Source organism: Cryptomeria japonica, unplaced genomic scaffold (assembly GCF_030272615.1).
Source record: "Cryptomeria japonica unplaced genomic scaffold, Sugi_1.0 HiC_scaffold_607, whole genome shotgun sequence".
Taxonomy (NCBI): domain Eukaryota; kingdom Viridiplantae; phylum Streptophyta; class Pinopsida; order Cupressales; family Cupressaceae; genus Cryptomeria; species Cryptomeria japonica.
In genome coordinates this window covers 22501-42500 of record NW_026729411.1, presented here as the reverse complement: position 1 = coordinate 42500, position 20000 = coordinate 22501, and the positions used below count along the sequence as shown (strand labels likewise).

Genomic DNA, 20000 nt, shown 5'->3' with positions numbered 1-20000 from the left:
CCCGGCCCGGCCCGGCCCCGACGAGAACGCAAACGGGCAAAAGGTTTATTCAAATAGCATTGCGACGCCCGGCGAAAAACTAAGAAAGGGTGCAACACCGGGACTTCCCGGGAGGTCACCCATCCCAGTACTACTCCGGCCCAAGCGCGCTTAACTGCGGAGTTCTGATGGGATCCGGTGCACTAACGCTGGTATGATCGCACCCGTTATGAGCTTGTCGCAGTGTGTACTTAGCAAACCGCGACCCACGTGCGAATCCACCCCGGCCACCCACCCCCGTCGAGGTGCACACCCTCCCTCGCGAAGTGCGCCCCGTTCGCCAAGTGTGAGCCCTGCCCGGGTGCGCGCACCTTGCTAGGGCGTCGGGTGTGCACCCGGCCCGGCCTACGTGCGTGCACCTGGACGGGGCGTCGTGTGCGTGCAGTGTCCCGTCTGCAACGCGGTGCCCACACACCACCTCGGGCGCAACGACCTGCGCTCACATGTGGGCCGAGTGCACCTTGGTGCATGTTCGGGGCGCCTCGGGTGCACGCTCGATCTTGCCCCGGTGCACCAAGGCGCTCGGTTTGCCCCGGGTGCGCACTTGGTGCAAGGTGGGCACCCAAAATAGGGATCAAGCACCAAAACACAAGTTTCGGGATGCAAAATGGGACCCAAGGACCACAAATGCGTTCCAAGACCCATGATGGGTCCACGAGAACAAAAATGTGTTCCGAGACTTAATAAACAAATATTGGGTTTTAGGAGAAGAAACATGCTCTGATGCCCAAAACGAGAATCGACCCCGAAAAGGCCACAGGCCAAAAGTGGGATGCGAGACAAAAAAAAATGGGACCCGAGGACCAAAATTGGGTTCCCAGGTCGAAGACAGGGCAACCGGACAAGAAACGACCTCTAAGGCTCGAAATGAGTCCCGACGACTAAAACTTGACAAGAAGCACCCATCAGGCACCCAACTCGACACCCATGGGATGCCGACCCACCCGGGCTTCCACCTAGCACACCTTGGCACCCACCCACCCTCGCACCCAACCTCGCACCCAACTTAGCACCTTTGAACCCACATTGGCACTCACCCTGACCCTGGCACCTTGGAACCCACATTGGCACTCACCTTGACCCTGGCACCCACCTTTGCACTCACCTTGGGACCCACCCTGGCTCCCACCTCGGCACCCACCCAGACACCCACCTTGGTTCCTTGGCACCCACCTTGGATCCTTGGCACCCACCCCGACACCCACCTTGGCACGCAACTTGGCTACTTGCCACCCACCTTGGCTCCTTGACGCCCACCCCGACAACCACCCCGTGACCTACCCTGGCTAGGGTTGGTGCACACCCACCCTGGTGCCCACCTTGGCACCCACCCCATGACCCACCTTGGCACGCACCTTAGTACCCACCCCGTTACCCACCCTAGGACCCACCCCGTGACCCACCTTGGCCAGGGTGGGTGCCTTGGTGCGCACAACTTGCCTGGGCTGCACACCAGGGCGGGCTCAAGATGGCACCCGCGTTCCGTTTTTTTCACTATCTTTCAAAACGGAAATTTTAAAATCTCGTTTTTTTTTTTTTTTTGCCTTTTCTGGAAATTAGTGAAGGCAGCGCATCAAAGGTGCGCAATGCTGGTGCGAACCCGGGAGCGCTCCGATGTGTGCTCCAAGGTGCGGCGTGCACGAAGTCCGAGCCCGGCTTGCCCCGGGTGCGCACCTCGCGTGCACCTTCGCCGGGGTGAGCACCTTGGCTGGGTTGCGCGCCCTGGTGCGCACCAAGGAGCGCTCTGAAGTGTGCTCCAAGGTGCGGCGTGCACGAAGTCGGAGCTCGGTTTGCCCCGGGTGTGCACCTCGGGTGCGCACCTCGCGTGCACCTTCGCTGCGGTGGGCACCTTGGCTGGGTTGCGCGCCTTGGTGGGCACCATGCAGTGCACGAAGTCGGAGCCCGGTTTGCCCCGGGCGCGCACCTCCGCCAGGGTGGGCACCTTGGTGCGCACAACTTGCCTGGGCTGCGCACCAGGAAGGGCTCAAGATGGCACCCGCGTTCCGTTTTTTTCACTATCTTTCAGAACGGAAATTTTAAAATATCGTTTTTTTTTGCCTTTTCTGGAAATTAGTGAAGGCAGCGCATCAAAGGTGCGCAACGCTGGTGCGAACCTGGGAGCGCTCCGATGTGTGCTCCAAGGTGCGGCGTGCACGAAGTCGGAGCCCGGTTTGCCCCGGGTGCGCCCTGGTGGGCACCATGGTGCGCACCAAGGAGCGCTCCGAAGTGTGCTCCAAGGTGCGGCCTGCACGAAGTCGGAGCCCGGTTTGCCCCGGGCGTGCACCGCGGGTGGGCACCTTGGTGCGCATGCCTTGCCTGGGCTGCGCACCAGGGCGGGCTCAAGATGGCACCCGCGTTCCGTTTTTTTCACTATCTTTCAAAACGGAAATTTTAAAATCTCATTTTTTTTTGCCTTTTCTGGAAATTAGTGAAGGCAGCGCATCAAAGGTGCGCACCTCGCTGCCCACCACGGTGCGCAACGCCGGTGGGCACCCGGGAGTGCTTCGAAGTGTGCTCCAAGGTGCTGCGTGCACGTTGTCGGAGCCCGGTTTGCCCCGGGTGCGCACCTCGCGTGCACCTTCGTCGGGGTGGGCACCTTGGCTGGGTTTGCCCCGGCTGCGCTCCGAAGCGGGGTTATTGGAGCGCCGCCTCTTTTTTTGTCGGAGCGTTTGGTGGGGTTTCTCGCATTGGCTCTTCCCAGGCCCGGTTGCCACCCTGGCGCGCACGAAGTCGGAAGTAGGGTTAATTGCCCGGGTGCGCACCTTTGCCAGGGTGGGCACCTTACCTGGGCTGTGCACCAGGGCGGGCTCAAGATGGCACCCGCGTTCCGTTTTTTTCACTATCTTTCAAAACGGAAATTTTAAAATCTCCTCTTTTTTTTGCCTTTTCTGGAAATTAGTGAAGGCAGCGCATCAAAGGTGCGCACCTCGCTGCCCACCTTGGTGTGCTCTGAGGTGCGCACCCGGGAGCGCTACGAAGTGTGCTCCAAGGTGCGGCGTGCACGTTGTCGGAGCCCGGTTTGCCCCGGGTGCGCACCTCGCCTGCACCTTGGCCGGGGTGGGCACCCTGGCTGGGTTTGCCCAGGGTGCGCTCCGAAGCGGGGTTACTGGAGCGCCCCCTCTTTTTTTGTCAGAGCGTTTGGTGGGGTTTCTCGCATTGGCTCTTCCCAGGCCCGGTTGTTGGGTGCGCTCCCACCCTGGCGCGCGCGAAGTTGGAAGTTGGGTTAATTGCCCGGGCGCGCACCTTCGCCAGGGTGGGCACCTTGGTGCGCACACCTTGGCTGGGCTGCGCACCAGGGCGGGCTCAAGATGGCACCAGCATTCCCTTTTTCTCACTATCTTTCAAAACGGAAATTTTAAAATCTCGTTTTTTTTTGCCTTTTATGGAAATTAGTGAAGGCATCGCATCAAAGGTGCGCACCTCGCTGCCCACCTTGGTGTGCTCCGAGGTGCCCACCACGGTGCGCTCCGAGGTGCCCACCACGGTGCGCAACGCCGGTGCGAACCCGGGAGCGCCCCGATGTGTGCTCCAAGGTGCGGCGTGCACGAAGCCGGACCCCGGTTTGCCCCGGGTGCGCACCTCGCGTGCACCTTGGTGCGCACACCTTGGCTGGGTTGCGCGGCCTGGTGGGCACCATGGTGCGCACCAAGGAGCGCTCCGAAGTGTGCTCCAAGGTGCGGCGTGCACGAAGTCCTAGCCCGGTTTGCCCCGGGTGCGCACCTTCGCCGCGGTGGGCACCATGGCGTGCACGAAGTCGGAGCCCGGTTTGCCCCGGGTGCGCACCTCGCGTGCACCTTCGCCGGGGTGGGCACCTCGGCTGGGTTGCGCGCCCTGGTGCGCACCAAGGAGCGCTCCGAAGTGTGCTCCAAGGTGCGGCGTGCACGAAGTCGGAGCCCGGTTTGCCCCGGGTGCGCACCTTCGCCGCGGTGGGCACCCTGGTGCGCACCATGGCGTGCACGAAGTCGGAGCCCGGTTTGCCCCGGGTGCGCACCTCGCGTGCACCTTCGGCGGGGTTGCGCGCCCTGGTGCGCACCAAGGAGCGCTCCGAAGTGTGCTCCAAGGTGCGGCGTGCACGAAGTCGGAGCCCGGTTTGCCCCGGGTGCGCACCTCGCGTGCACCTTCGGCGGGGTTGCGCGCCCTGGTGGGCACCATGGTGCGCACCAAGGAGCGCTCCGAAGTGTGCTCCAAGGTGCGGCGTGCACGAAGTCGGAGCCCGGTTTGCCCCGGGTGCGCACCTCGCGTGCACCTTCGCCGCGGTGGGCACCATGGCGTGCACGAAGTCGGAGCCCGGTTTGCCCCGGGTGCGCACCTCGCGTGCACCTTCGCCGGGGTGGGCACCTCGGCTGGGTTGCGCGCCCTGGTGCGCACCAAGGAGCGCTCCGAAGTGTGCTCCAAGGTGCGGCGTGCACGAAGTCGGAGCCCGGTTTGCCCCGGGTGCGCACCTTCGCCGCGGTGGGCACCCTGGTGCGCACCATGGCGTGCACGAAGTCGGAGCCCGGTTTGCCCCGGGTGCGCACCTCGCGTGCACCTTCGGCGGGGTTGCGCGCCCTGGTGCGCACCAAGGAGCGCTCCGAAGTGTGCTCCAAGGTGCGGCGTGCACGAAGTCGGAGCCCGGTTTGCCCCGGGTGCGCACCTCGCCGGGTGCGCACCTCGCGTGCACCTTCGCCGCGGTGGGCACCTTGGCTGGGTTGGGCACCATTGAGCGCTCCGAAGTGTGCTCCAAGGTGCGCACCATGGCCCTCCAAGGTGCGCAGCATGGCGTGCACGAAGTCGGAGCCCGGTTTGCCCCGGGTGCGCACCTCGCGTGCACCTTCGCCAGGGTGGGCACCTCGGTGCGCACACCTTCTCAATGTTTTCTTGCCTTTTCTGGAAATTGGTGAAGGCAGCGCATCAAAGGTGCGCACCTCGGTGTGCTCCGAGGTGCGAACCCGAGAGCGCTCCGAGGTGCCCACGAAGTCGAAAGTCGGGTTAATTGCATTGTTTTCCCCGGGTGCGCTCCGAGGTGCGCAACATCGGTGCGCACCAAGGAGGGCTCCGAAGTGTGCTCCAAGGTGCGCACGATTCGGAGCTCGGTTTGCCCGGGGTGCGCACACCTTGGCTGGGTTGCGCACCCTTTGTGCGCTCCAAGGTGCGCACGAAGTCGGAGCTCGGTTTGCCCCGGGTGCGCACCTTCGCCAGGGTGCGCACCTTGATGCGCACGCCTTGGCTGGGCTGCGCACCTTGGTGGGCGCCATGGTGCGCACCTTTCGTGCGCTCCAAGGTGCGCACGAAGTCGGAGCTCGGTTTGCCCCGGGTGCGCACCTTGGTGGGCGCCATGGTGCACTCCGAGGTGCCCAAGATTGGTGCGCAACAAGGAGCGCTCCGAAGTGCGCTCCAAGGTGCGCAGGTGCGCGCGAAGTCGAAAGTTGGGTTAATTGTCCGGTTTGCCTCGGGTGCGCACCTTGCGTGCACCTTCGCCAGGGTGGGCGCCTTGGTGCGCACACCTTGGCTGGGCTGCGCACCCGGGCGCGCACACCTTGGCACCCGCGTTTCCTTCATTTTAAATTTTTTTTTTTTACAATCTCTCAAGTGGGAAATTCTATAATCTCAACTTTTTTTGCCTTTTCAGGAAACTTTTGAATGGAGCGCATCATTGGTGCGCTCCGAAGTGTGCTCCAAGGTGCGCACCTCTGGTGTGCTCCAAAGCTCTCTCCAGCTGCGTGCACCTGCCCCGGCCGCGCACCCGGCCCCGCCCAGCTTCGCTCACCTGTCCCGGGCGTCTGGTGCGGAACCTTAGAGTAAGAAACATCACCGTGCACCTTGGCCAACGTGCGCGACTCGACCGAGCGCGCACTGGCCGAGGTGCACACCGATTTCACCTGGGTGCGCGCGCAGCACCTCGGGCGCACCGGGGTGCGCGCACAACGCCCGGGTTGCACCGTGGCCTGTGTGCTCGGGGCGCCTCGGGTGCGCGCTCGGTGTCGCCCCCCGCGCGCGCGGTAGTGCGGGCAGCGCACCCCGGCCCGGCCCGGCCCCGACGAGAACGCAAACGGGCAAAAGGTTTATTCAAATAGCATTGCGACGCCCGGCGAAAAACTAAAAAAGGGTGCAACACCGGGACTTCCCGGGAGGTCACCCATCCCAGTACTACTCCGGCCCAAGCGCGCTTAACTGCGGAGTTCTGATGGGATCCGGTGCACTAACGCTGGTATGATCGCACCCGTTATGAGCTTGTCGCAGTGTGTACTTAGCAAACCGCGACCCACGTGCGAATCCACCCCGGCCACCCACCCCCGTCGAGGTGCACACCCTCCCTCGCGAAGTGCGCCCCGTTCGCCAAGTGTGAGCCCTGCCCGGGTGCGCGCACCTTGCTAGGGCGTCGGGTGTGCACCCGGCCCGGCCTACGTGCGTGCACCTGGACGGGGCGTCGTGTGCGTGCAGTGTCCCGTCTGCAACGCGGTGCCCACACACCACCTCGGGCGCAACGACCTGCGCTCACATGTGGGCCGAGTGCACCTTGGTGCATGTTCGGGGCGCCTCGGGTGCACGCTCGATCTTGCCCCGGTGCACCAAGGCGCTCGGTTTGCCCCGGGTGCGCACTTGGTGCAAGGTGGGCACCCAAAATAGGGATCAAGCACCAAAACACAAGTTTCGGGATGCAAAATGGGACCCAAGGACCACAAATGCGTTCCAAGACCCATGATGGGTCCACGAGAACAAAAATGTGTTCCGAGACTTAATAAACAAATATTGGGTTTTAGGAGAAGAAACATGCTCTGATGCCCAAAACGAGAATCGACCCCGAAAAGGCCACAGGCCAAAAGTGGGATGCGAGACAAAAAAAAATGGGACCCGAGGACCAAAATTGGGTTCCCAGGTCGAAGACAGGGCAACCGGACAAGAAACGACCTCTAAGGCTCGAAATGAGTCCCGACGACTAAAACTTGACAAGAAGCACCCATCAGGCACCCAACTCGACACCCATGGGATGCCGACCCACCCGGGCTTCCACCTAGCACACCTTGGCACCCACCCACCCTCGCACCCAACCTCGCACCCAACTTAGCACCTTTGAACCCACATTGGCACTCACCCTGACCCTGGCACCTTGGAACCCACATTGGCACTCACCTTGACCCTGGCACCCACCTTTGCACTCACCTTGGGACCCACCCTGGCTCCCACCTCGGCACCCACCCAGACACCCACCTTGGTTCCTTGGCACCCACCTTGGATCCTTGGCACCCACCCCGACACCCACCTTGGCACGCAACTTGGCTACTTGCCACCCACCTTGGCTCCTTGACGCCCACCCCGACAACCACCCCGTGACCTACCCTGGCTAGGGTTGGTGCACACCCACCCTGGTGCCCACCTTGGCACCCACCCCATGACCCACCTTGGCACGCACCTTAGTACCCACCCTGTTACCCACCCTAGGACCCACCCCGTGACCCACCTTGGCCAGGGTGGGTGCACCCACCCTGGTGCCCACCTTGGCACCCACCCATCCTAGCACCCAGCCTGTGACCGGGCTTGGAACCCAACCTTGCACCCGTCTTGGCCAGTGTGGGTGCGCACCCATCCTGGCACCCACGTTGTGACACACCCTTTAACCCACGCACCCTAGCAGCCACGTTGGCACCCACCTTGGAACACAACCTAGCAACTTGGCACCCACCCCGTGACCCACCTTGGCATCCACCATAGCAGTCGCCCACTTGGCACCCACCTTGGAACCCAAGTTGGCACCCACCTCGGCACCCACCTTGACACTTGTGGACCCACCTTGCCACTCACCCTAGCATCGACCCATCCTAGCACCCACCCTGGCACCTTTGCACCCTAGCACTCACCCATCCTAGCACCTAACCTGTGACCCACCTTGACACTCACCCTCGCACCCACCTTGGAACCCAACCTAGCACCCACCCACCCTGACACCAACCCTAGCACCTACCCACCCTTGCACCCACCCTGTGACCCATCTTGGCACCCACCCATCCTACCACTCAACCTATCACCCACCTTCTCACCCACCTTGGCATCCACCTTAGCACCCACCCACACTGGCACCTTGGCACCCACCTCGGGCAAGGTGGGTGCACACCCACCCTGACACCCAATTTAGAACCAACCGAGCATGTTACCCACCTTGGCACCCACATTGCAGCCCACCCTAGTACCCACCCTATGACCCACATTGGCATCCACACCCTAGCACCCAGGCACCTCGACACCCGCCTTGACACGCACCCTAGCACTAAACCTGTGACCCACCTTGGAACTCACCCTAGAACCCACCCACCCTGTGAACCACCTTGGCATCCACCTTAGCACCCACCCACCTTGGCACCCACTCTAGCACTCACCCATCCTAACACCCAACTTGTTACCCACCTTGGCACCCGCCCTCGCGTCCACCTTGAAACCCACCCTAGCACCCACCCACGCAGGAGCCCACCTTGGCACCCAACCTAACACCCACGCATCCTGGCACCCAACTTGTGACCCACCTTGGAACCCACCCTAGTACCCACCTTTGAACCCACTATATCACCAACCCACCTTGGCACCCACCCTATGACCCTCTTTGGAATCCACCCTAGCACGCACCCACCCTGGCACCCACCATGGAGCGCACCCTAGCACCCACCCACCTCGGCACGCACCTCAACACCCACCTTGGTGTGCGCACTGCGCCAACCTCTCAAAGACCCTATGTGGTGCGCTCCAAAGTGTACACCTTTGGTGCGCTCCAAGGTGCGCACCTTTGGTGCACACCGAGGTGCACACCAAAGTGTGCACCGAGGTGAGCACCAAAGTGCACTCCAAGGTGCACACCAAGGCGTGCACCTTTGGTGCGGTCAATGCAAACGAATTCGGAAGTTGGGGTCGATGTCCTAATCGCTGCTGCAGACTACACGTATGAGAATCGGACAAATAGCTTTATATAGGGGAGGTGTTGCGTTTGATGGGTCGACTCCCCTGGTTGTGTGCACTGCACCAACTTCAAAGACCCTGTCTTGTTTAAGAAGTCAAAAGTTGGGGTGGATGTCCTAATCATTGCTGCAGTCTACGCATGTATGAGAATCAGACAAATAGCTTATATAGGGGAGGTGTTGCATTCGGTGGGTTGACTCCCCTGGTTGTGCGCACTGCGCCAACCTCAAAGACCCCGCATAGCAGAAGAAGTCGGAAGTCGGATTTTGGTGAGCACCAAGGCGTGCACCTTTGGTGCGGTCAACGCAGACGAATTCAGAAGTTGGGGTGGATGTCCTAATCGTTGTTGCAGGCTACACATGTATGAGAATCAGACAAATAGCTTATATAGGGGAGGTGTTGGGTTTGATGGGTCAACTCCCTTGGTTGTGCGCATTACGCCAACCTCAAAGACCTTGTTTTCGTTAAGAAGTCAAAAGTTGGGGTCAATGTCCTAATGGCTCCTGTAGGCTACACATGTATGAGAATCGGACAAATAGCTTATATAGGGGAGGTGTTGGGTTTGATGGGTCGACTCCCCTGGTTGTGCGCATTACGTCAACCTCAAAGACCTTGTTTTCGTTAAGAAGTCAAAAGTTGGGGTCGATGTCCTAATTGCTCCTGTAGACTACACATGTATGAGAATCAGACAAATAGCTTATATAGGGGAGGTGTTGGGTTTGATGGGTTGACTCCCCTAGTTGTTCGCATTACACCAACCTCAAAGACCTTGTTTTCGTTTAGAAGCCGAAAGTTGGGGTCGATGTCCTAATTGCTCCTGCAGGCTACGCATGTATGAGAATCAGACAAATAGCTTATATAGGGGAGGTGTTGGGTTTGATGGGTCGACTCCCCTGGTTGTGCGCATTGCGCCAACCTCAAAGACCCTGCATTGCGGATGAAGTCGAAAGTCAGAGTTTGGTGTGCTACAAGGTGTGGTCGAAGGTGCTCACCTAGGTGTGCACCTTTGGAGCGCAGGAAAAGTGCCCTCCAAAAGTGCGCACCTTTGGAGTGCACAAAAGTGCCCTCCAAAAGTGCGCACCTTTGGAGCGCACAAAAGTGCCCTCCAAAAAGTGCCCTCCAAAAGTGCGCACCTTTGGAGCGCACAAAAGTGCCCTCCAAAAAGTGCCCTCCAAAAGTGCGCACCTTTGGAGTGCAGAAAAGTGCCCTCCAAAAAGTGCCCTCCAAAAGTGTGCACCTTTGGAGTGCACAAAAGTGCCCTCCAAAAGTGCGCACCTTTGGAGCGCAGAAAAGTGCCCTCCAAAAAGTGCCCTCCAAAAGTGCGCACCTTTGGAGCGCAGAAAAGTGCCCTCCAAAAAGTGCCCTCCAAAAGTGCGCACCTTTGGAGCGCAGAAAAGTGCCCTCCAAAAAGTGCCCTCCAAAAGTGCGCACCTTTGGAGCGCAGAAAAGTGCCCTCCAAAAAGTGCCCTCCAAAAGTGCGCACCTTTGGAGCGCACAAAAGTGCCCTCCAAAAAGTGCCCTCCAAAAGTGCGCACCTTTGGAGCGCACAAAAGTGCCCTCCAAAAGTGCGCACCTTTGGAGCGCACAAAAGTGCCCTCCAAAAGTGCGCACTTTTGGTGCGCACCAAGGCGCTGGTTCGGTCGTTGCAGGCGAGTTCGGAAGTTGGGGTCGATGTCCTGAGCGGAGGTGCAAACTACACAGGTGTCGGAATCGGACAAATAGCTTATATAGGGGAGGTGTATGCTTCGATGGGTCGACTCCCCAGGTTGAGCGCACCGCGCCAACCTCAAAGACCCTACGGTATGGATGAAGTCGGAAGTTGGGTCCGATGACCGATTCGATTAGTAGGTATGCTCATGAGGTCGGAATTTGGGTCCGATGACCTGCCATGTGCAGGAAGGCGAATGTTGGCACTGTGCGTTGCAAGGTGCACACCAAGGTGCTGGTGCGGTCTTTTTAGTCGAGTTCGGAAGTTGGGGTCGATGTCCTGATCGGAGGTGCAAGCTACACAGGTGTGGGAATCGGACAAATAGCTTATATAGGGGAGGTGTATGCTTCGTTGGGTCGACTCCCCGGGTTGAGCGCACCGCGCCAACCTCAAAGACCCTACGGTATGGATGAAGTCGGAAGTTGGGTCCGATGACCGATTCGATATGTAGGCATACTCGCGAGGTCGGAATTTGGGTCCGATGACCTGCCATGTGCAGGAAGGCGAATGTTGGCACTGTGCGTTGCAAGGTGCGCACCAAGGCGCTGGTTCGGTCGTTGCAGGCGAGTTCGGAAGTTGGGGTCGATGTCCTGATCGGAGGTGCAAACTACACAGGTGTGGGAATCGGACAAATAGCTTATATAGGGGAGGTGTATGCTTCGTTGGGTCGACTCCCCGGGTTGAGCGCACCGCGCCAACCTCAAAGACCCTACGGTATGGATGAAGTCGGAAGTTGTGTCCGATGACCGATTCGATATGTAGGCATACTCGCGAGGTCGGAATTTGGGTCCGATGACCTGCCATGTGCAGGAAGGCGAATGTTGGGACTGTGCGTCGCAAGGTGCGCACCAAGGCGCTGGTGCCGTCGTTGCAGTCGAGTTCGGAAGTTGGGGTCGATGTCCTGGTCAGAGGTGCAAACTACACAGGTGTGGGAATCGGACAAATAGCTTATATAGGGGAGGTGTATGCTTCGATGGGTCGACTCCCCGGGTTGAGCGCACCGCGCCAACCTCAAAGACCCTACAGTATGGATGAAGTCGGAAGTTGGGTCCGATGACCGATTCGATACGTAGGCATATTGGCGAGGTCTGAATTTGTGTCCGATGACCTGCCATGCGCAGGAAGGCGGAATTTGGGTCCGATGACCGAGTTGATGGCGTGCCATGCGCAGAAAGGCGGAATTTGGGTCCGATGACCGAGTTGATGTTGATGGCCCGCCATGCACAGGAAGGCGGAATTTGGGTCCGATGACCGATTTGAAGGCGTGCCATGCGCAGAAAGGCGGAGTTTGGGTCCGATGACCGAGTTGATATTGATGGCCCGCCATGCGCAGGAAGGCGGAATTTGGGTCCGATGACCTGACATACGCATGGAGTCCGACTCGGGGGCCGATGTTCGATTCGATGACTTGCATTGTGGGTAAAGTCGGAAGTTGTGGTCTTTGACCCGATTCGATGACCAGACTTCGGCTGCTTGAGAATCGGACAAATAACTTATATAGGGGAGGTAGTGTTCTCGAGCATCCTCCCCCCGTGCCCGTTTATGTCGATTGATGCTGGTGCTCGACTGGTTGGAGCGCTCGGATGCAAAAATCTTGCACCAGGATTTATCGATTGTGATGGACACGGCAAGTCTCCTGATTGCTATGCAGGAGCTCATCGTGAATCTCTATGCGGCCTTGGTATGGACTCGACCTGCGGAATGGTTCGGCAATGGTAGTCGCTCCAACACGTCCTTGCAATGGCCACAGAGGTGATTCGACTAGAGCTCCAGTCTAGCTTTTGGGTTGCTTGGCGGACTGGTATAGCCGCGATCGAGTTCCGGCCATGAACGTTTTAGATAGCTCTTGGGCTTTCTGGGACGGAAGTCGGAAGTTTGGGCTGTTGTCCGATTTGATGACCATTCTTCGGATGTGTGAGAATCGGACAAATAACTTATATAGGGGACTGTGTTGTCTCACGCAGCCCCCTCCGTGCCCCTCTATCTCGACCGATGTTGGTGCTTGAAAGGGTTGGGATCGCTCGGATTTATAAACGTGCACCACCATTTGTCGAGTGTGAGGGACGCGGCAGGTCTCCTAAATGCTATACGGGCGCTCTCTGAGAATCTCTATCCGGCCTCGACACAGACTAGTCTTGCTGAATGGTTTGGCACTGGTAGTCGATCCAACACGTCGTTGTTGTGGCCGCCTAGGCGATTCGATTCGAGCCCCCGTCTAGCTTTTGGGTTGCTTGGCGGATTTTGCCCTATCCGCAAGTGAGCTCGGTCCCTAAACGTTCGAGAAACCCGATTGCTATGCGCCGACTCTCTTTCTTGCGAGCCTCCATCTAGCTTTTGGGTCTCTACGGAACGGAAGTCGGAATCTGGGACCGTTGTTTGATTCGACGAGGCAGACTACGGTTGTGCGAGAATCGGACAAATAACTTATATAGGGGAGGTGTTGACTGGAGCATTCTCCCCCGTGCCCCTCTAACTCGACCAATGCTGGCGCTCGAACGGTGGTAGCGCTCGGATTTTCGTTGAGCGCCAGCATTGGTCGATTTAGAGGGGCATGCGAGATTCCCGAATGCTATGCGAGGGCTCTAACGGAAATGTCTATTGGTTTCGGTATGGATGCAATTGCGAGTGGTTCGGCAAAGGTAGTCGTTCCGATGCGTCCATGTCGTGGCCAAATCGATAATTCGATTTGAGCCCTCGTATAGCATTTGGGTCTCTCGATGTGATTCCGCATTCCAGTCCCTTTGGGCACTGCTTGAGCCGCATCCCAGGGGGTTCCCTTCCCAATAATCTGCCTCGCAACCCGATTGCTATGCGGTGAGGCTCCTCGGCCGCCTCGGAACTATCTGTGTATCAGACGCATCGCGGGATAAGGGGTTGGCAACGGTAGTCGCCCCAAGCGCGTCCGATGCTTGGACCATTCCGAGGCGGCCCTGAAGCCTCTTCCGTCTAGCCGTTGGGTCCTTCTCGCCGCATCCCTTGCCTCGCACCCCGATTGCTATGCGGTGAGGCTCCTCGGCCGCCTTGGAACTATCTGTGTATCAGACGCATCGCGGGATAAGGGGTTGTCACTGGTAGTCGCCCCAAGCGCGTCCGATGCTTGGACCATTCCGAGGCGGCCCTGAAGCCTCTTCCGTCTAGCCGTTGGGTCCTTCTCGCCGCATCCCTCGACTCGCACCCCGATTGCTATGCGGTGAGGCTCCTCGGCCGCCTTGGAACTATCTGTGTATCGGACGCGTCGCGGGATAAGGGGTTGTCACTGGTAGTCGCCCCAAGCGCGTCCGATGCTTGGACCATTCCGAGGCGGCCCTGAAGCCTCTTCCGTCTAGCCGTTGGGTCCTTCTCGCCGCATCCCTCGCCTCGCACCCCGATTGCTATGCGGTGAGGCTCCTCGGCCGCCTTGGAACTATCTGTGTATCGGACGCGTCGCGGGATAAGGGGTTGTCACTGGTAGTCGCCCCAAGCGCGTGCGATGCATGGACCATTCCCAGGCGGCCCTGAAGCCTCTTCCGTCTAGCCGTTGGGTCCTTCTCGCCGCATCCCTCGCCTCGCACCCCGATTGCTATGCGGTGAGGCTCCTCGGCCGCCTTGGAACTATCTGTGTATCGGACGCGTCGCGGGATAAGGGGTTGTCACTGGTAGTCGCCCCAAGCGCGTCCGATGCTTGGACCATTCCGAGGCGGCCCTGAAGCCTCTTCCGTCTAGCCGTTGGGTCCTTCTCGCCGCATCCCTCGCCTCGCACCCCGATTGCTATGCGGTGAGGCTCCTCGGCCGCCTTGGAACTATCTGTGTATCGGACGCGTCGCGGGATAAGGGGTTGTCACTGGTAGTCGCCCCAAGCGCGTCCGATGCTTGGACCATTCCGAGGCGGCCCTGAAGCCTCTTCCGTCTAGCCGTTGGGTCCTTCTCGCCGCATCCCTCGCCTCGCACCCCGATTGCTATGCGGTGAGGCTCCTCGGCCGCCTTGGAACTATCTGTGTATCGGACGCGTCGCGGGATAAGGGGTTGTCACTGGTAGTCGCCCCAAGCGCGTCCGATGCTTGGACCATTCCGAGGCGGCCCTGAAGCCTCTTCCGTCTAGCCGTTGGGTCCTTCTCGCCGCATCCCTCGCCTCGCACCCCGATTGCTATGCGGTGAGGCTCCTCGGCCGCCTTGGAACTATCTGTGTATCGGACGCATCGCGGGATAAGGGGTTGTCACTGGTAGTCGCCCCAAGCGCGTCCGATGCTTGGACCATTCCGAGGCGGCCCTGAAGCCTCTTCCGTCTAGCCGTTGGGTCCTTCTCGCCGCATCCCTCGCCTCGCACCCCGATTGCTATGCGGTGAGGCTCCTCGGCCGCCTTGGAACTATCTGTGTATCGGACGCGTCGCGGGATAAGGGGTTGTCACTGGTAGTCGCCCCAAGCGCGTCCGATGCTTGGACCATTCCGAGGCGGCCCTGAAGCCTCTTCCGTCTAGCCGTTGGGTCCTTCTCGCCGCATCCCTCGCCTCGCACCCCGATTGCTATGCGGTGAGGCTCCTCGGCCGCCTTGGAACTATCTGTGTATCGGACGCGTCGCGGGATAAGGGGTTGTCACTGGTAGTCGCCCCAAGCGCGTCCGATGCTTGGACCATTCCGAGGCGGACCTGAAGCCTCTTCCGTCTAGCCGTTGGGTCCTTCTCGCCGCATCCCTCGCCTCGCACCCCGATTGCTATGCGGTGAGGCTCCTCGGCCGCCTTGGAACTATCTGTGTATCGGACGCGTCGCGGGATAAGGGGTTGTCACTGGTAGTCGCCCCAAGCGCGTCCGATGCTTGGACCATTCCGAGGCGGCCCTGAAGCCTCTTCCGTCTAGCCGTTGGGTCCTTCTTGCCGCATCCCTCGCCTCGCACCCCGATTGCTATGCGGTGAGGCTCCTCGGCCGCCTTGGAACTATCTGTGTATCGGACGCGTCGCGGGATAAGGGGTTGTCACTGGTAGTCGCCCCAAGCGCGTCCGATGCTTGGACCATTCCGAGGCGGCCCTGAAGCCTCTTCCGTCTAGCCGTTGGGTCCTTCTCGCCGCATCCCTCGCCTCGCACCCCGATTGCTATGCGGTGAGGCTCCTCGGCCGCCTTGGAACTATCTGTGTATCGGACGCATCGCGGGATAAGGGGTTGTCACTGGTAGTCGCCCCAAGCGCGTCCGATGCTTGGACCATTCCGAGGCGGCCCTGAAGCCTCTTCCGTCTAGCCGTTGGGTCCTTCTCGCCGCATCCCTCGCCTCGCACCCCGATTGCTATGCGGTGAGGCTCCTCGGCCGCCTTGGAACTATCTGTGTATCGGACGCGTCGCGGGATAAGGGGTTGTCACTGGTAGTCGCCCCAAGCGCGTCCGATGCTTGGACCATTCCGAGGCGGACCTGAAGCCTCTTCCGTCTAGCCGTTGGGTCCTTCTCGCCGCATCCCTCGCCTCGCACCCCGATTGCTATGCGGTGAGGCTCCTCGGCCGCCTTGGAACTATCTGTGTATCGGACGCGTCGCGGGATAAGGGGTTGTCACTGGTAGTCGCCCCAAGCGCGTCCGATGCTTGGACCATTCCGAGGCGGCCCTGAAGCCTCTTCCGTCTAGCCGTTGGGTCCTTCTCGCCGCATCCCTCGCCTCGCACCCCGATTGCTATGCGGTGAGGCTCCTCGGCCGCCTTGGAACTATCTGTGTATCGGACGCGTCGCGGGATAAGGGGTTGTCACTGGTAGTCGCCCCAAGCGCGTCCGATGCTTGGACCATTCCGAGGCGGACCTGAAGCCTCTTCCCTCTAGCCGTTGGGGCTTTCTCGCCGCATCCCTCGCCTCGCACCCCGATTGCTATTCGGTGAGGCTCCTCGGCCGCCTTGGAACTATCTGTGTATCGGACGCATCGCGGGATAAGGGGTTGGCAGTGGTAGTCGCCCCAAGCGCGTCCGATGCTTGGACCATTCCGAGGCGGCCCTGCAGCCTCTTCCGTCTAGCCGTTGGGGCCATCTCGCTGCATCCCCCACCTCGCACCACGATTGCTATGCGGTGAGGCTCCTTGGCCGCCTCGGAACTATCTGTGTATCGGACGCATCGCGGGATAAGGGGTTGTCACTGGTAGTCGCCCCAAGCGCGTCCGATGCTTGGACTATTCCGAGGCGGCCCTGCAGCCTCTTCCGTCTAGCCGTTGGGGCCATCTCGCCGCATCCCCCAGCTCCTCGGCCGCCTCGGAACTATCTGTGTATCGGACGCATCGCGGGATAAGGGGTTGGCAGTGGTAGTCGCCCCAAGCGCGTTCGATGCTTGGACTATTCCGAGGCGGCCCCGCAGCCTCTTCCGTCTACCCTTTGGGGCCATCTCGCCGCATCCCTCGCCTCGCACCCCGATTGCTATGCGGTGAGGCTCCTCGGCCGCCTGGGAACTATCTTCGTATCGGATGCATCGCGGGATAAGGGGTTGTCACTGGTAGTCGCCCCAAGCGCGTCCGATGCTTGGACTATTCCGAGGCGGCCCTGTGGCCTCTTCCGTCTAGCCGTTGGGGCCATCTCGCCGCATCCCTCACCTCGCACCCCCATTGCTATGCGGTGAGGCTCCTCGGCCGCCTTGGAACTGTCTTCGTATCGGAAGCATCGCGGGATAAGGGGTTGTCACTGGTAGTCGCCCCAAGCGCGTCCGATGCTTGGACTATTCCGAGGCGGCCCTGCAGCCTCTTCCGTCTAGCCGTTGGGGCCATCTCGCCGCATCCCCCACCTCGCACCCGGATTGCTATGCGGTGAGGCTCCTCGGCCGCCTTGGAACTATCTTCGTATCGGACGCATCGCGGGATAAGGGGTTGTCACTGGTAGTCGCCCCAAGCGCGTCCGATGCTTGGACTATTCCGACGCGGCCCTGTGGCCTCTTCCGTCTAGCCGTTGGGGCCATCTCGCCGCATCCCCCACCTCGCACCCCGATTGCTATGCGGTGAGGCTCCTCGGCCGCCTTGGAACCATCTTCGTATCGGACGCATCGCGGGATGAGGGGTTGTCACTGGTAGTCGCCCCAAGCGCGTCCGATGCTTGGACCATTCCGAGGCGGCCCTGAAGCCTCTTCCGTCTAGCCGTTGGGGCCTTCCCGCCCCATCCCTCGCCTCGCACCCCCGATTGCTATGCGGTGAGGCTCCTCGGCCGCCTTGGAACCATCTGTGTATCGGACGCATCGCGGGATAAGGGGTTGGCACTGGTAGTCGCCCCAAGCGCGTCCGATGCTTGGAGCATTCCGAGGTGGCCCTGAAGCCTCTTCCGTCTAGCCGTTGGGGCCTTCCCGCCCCATCCCTCGCCTCGCACCCCGATTGATATGCGGTGAGGCTCCTCGGCCGCCTTGGAACTATCTGTGTATCGGACGCATCGCGGGATAAGGGGTTGGCACTGGTAGTCGTCCCAATCGCGTCCGATGCTTGGACCATTCCGAGGCGGCCCTGCAGCCTCTTCCGTTTAGCCGTCGGGGCCTTCCCGCCGCATCCCTCGCCTCGCATCCCGATTCCTATGCGGTGAGTCTTCTCGGCCGCCGCGGAACTATACCTGTTATTGCTACTGCATCCTTCGGCTGGTAACCTCCTCTGCCGCCTTGGAACGTTCTCTTTGTCGGACAGCGTCGCGGGATAAGGGGTTGGCACTGGTAGTCGCCCCAAGCGCGCCCGATGCATAGACCGCTCCGAGTTGACCTTGCTTTCAGCCTCTCACATGCATAGACCTCTCTGAGTCGACCCTGCAGCCTCTCACGTTTAGCCTTTGGAATCTCGCCTCACAACATGATTGCTATCCTTGATGCATCCCTTGCCTCGAGCCCTGATTGCTTTCTTGGCTGCATCCCTCCTCTCCTCACAGCCCGGTTGTCATCACTGCTTCATCCGTCGCTTCATGCATTCTGGCTGCTGGGCCCTTCCCACCGCACACCTCGATTGCTATCTCTTCTGCATCACACACCCCGATTGCTATCTCTGCTACATCCCTCGGCTCTCACTTCTGCATCCTTCGCCTCCCACCTCGATTGCTATCAATGCTGCATCCGTAACCTCACACCCCGATTGCTATGCGGGGAGGCTCCTTGGCCGCCTTGGAAATTTCTGTGTGTCGGACGCACCGCGGGATAAGGGGTTGGCACTGGTAGTCGCCCCAAGTGCGCCCGATTCTTAGACCGCTTCGAGGTGACCTCGTAGCCTCTTTCGTCCAGGCTTCCTGCCTTCAACGCCCTTTTTACACCTCGATTGCTATGCGCGGGCTCGTTGGCGTCTATCACCTCTCTGCGAAGAGTGGCACGATGATTGTTGGGGTAAATCGTAGCAGTCCGATCTCTGGCCTTGGGCCATTGTGAGGGCTGATCGATTTCCTGTGCGCATCTCGTGTTCGCCCAGTAACAGACTCGACGACTTGTAATCGGTCTTGTTCCCGATTGTTCCTGGAGGTAGTCTTCGGAACTCTTGGATTTGACCTGTCACTCGAACTGTCCTCTTCCGAGGATGCTTGTGTGTGTGTGCTTGTGCCATTTCCTTGGCGGTATTAACGAGATATTAAAGAGCGGAGTGAGCGCCTCGCCCAGCTATGTTTGGGGCTCTCACTCCCTTACCCGGTGTGCGACCGCTTTGCACGTAGGTTGCGGAGCATCGCGACTCTTTCGATGTTTGGCGGTTGTCTTCCGGTGATGCGTTGGTCCCGAAGTGCACGTTACTAGCATTTCTGCCATTGTTCTCGATCTTTGGCACGTTCCTTCGTTGCAATTGGATATATATCTCCGTTTATACGCGCAGGCTTCTCCCGCCTATTCAGCGCTGTCCCACTCTCAGCACTCTCGTGGTCTCCTTGGCTTCTCTCTCCCGTGAGCGAGCTCTCTTCTCGAGTCTTTTCCATGTCCCATGGAGGTTGCCTTGCGAAATTCGGGCACACAAACGTGACCGGATAAGAGCGGAATTGCCTATGAGGAGAAGCTCACCTTAGGGAGCAGCAATGCCGAGTGTTTCGACAGAGGGTAGAGGGGGCGTTGTTTGGGCGGTTGCACAAAAGAGTGCTACGGTTGCACTGAAGGTTGCTTCTTCGTCTCCGACGAACTCTTCGAGGCAAAAAAGCTTGTATACGGGGTCGAGGTGGGACTGTTCGTGCGAGTTGCGCCACCAAAAGTGCGTAGGGGGCATATACCTGGGAAATGGATGTCTCTGAGTGGCCTTACTCGGTCGCGTGCACGGTGCATTCTCTAACGGCAGGACTGTCGCGAGCATGTGCGGTTCGGATGTTTTCGGGTAAAGGGTTCCGTACGGGATGTTCTTCCCAGGCTCCTGTGAACCGAGACTCTGCATCGTCGTGCTCCGGCTCCCGTGGGTGCTTCATGCCTCGTCGAGCT

General features: G+C 60.0%; 2 non-coding genes across 2 annotated transcripts; both read right to left on the bottom strand.

Annotated features, from left to right (window-relative positions):
* Window positions 1-86: 86 nt before the first annotated feature.
* LOC131872434 (5S ribosomal RNA) lies at window positions 87-205 on the bottom strand. Its single transcript, XR_009370586.1, has one exon. It is a non-coding gene; the product is annotated as a 5S ribosomal RNA (ribosomal RNA).
* Window positions 206-6121: 5916 nt separating this feature from the next.
* LOC131872445 (5S ribosomal RNA) lies at window positions 6122-6240 on the bottom strand. Its single transcript, XR_009370597.1, has one exon. It is a non-coding gene; the product is annotated as a 5S ribosomal RNA (ribosomal RNA).
* Window positions 6241-20000: the final 13760 nt, after the last annotated feature.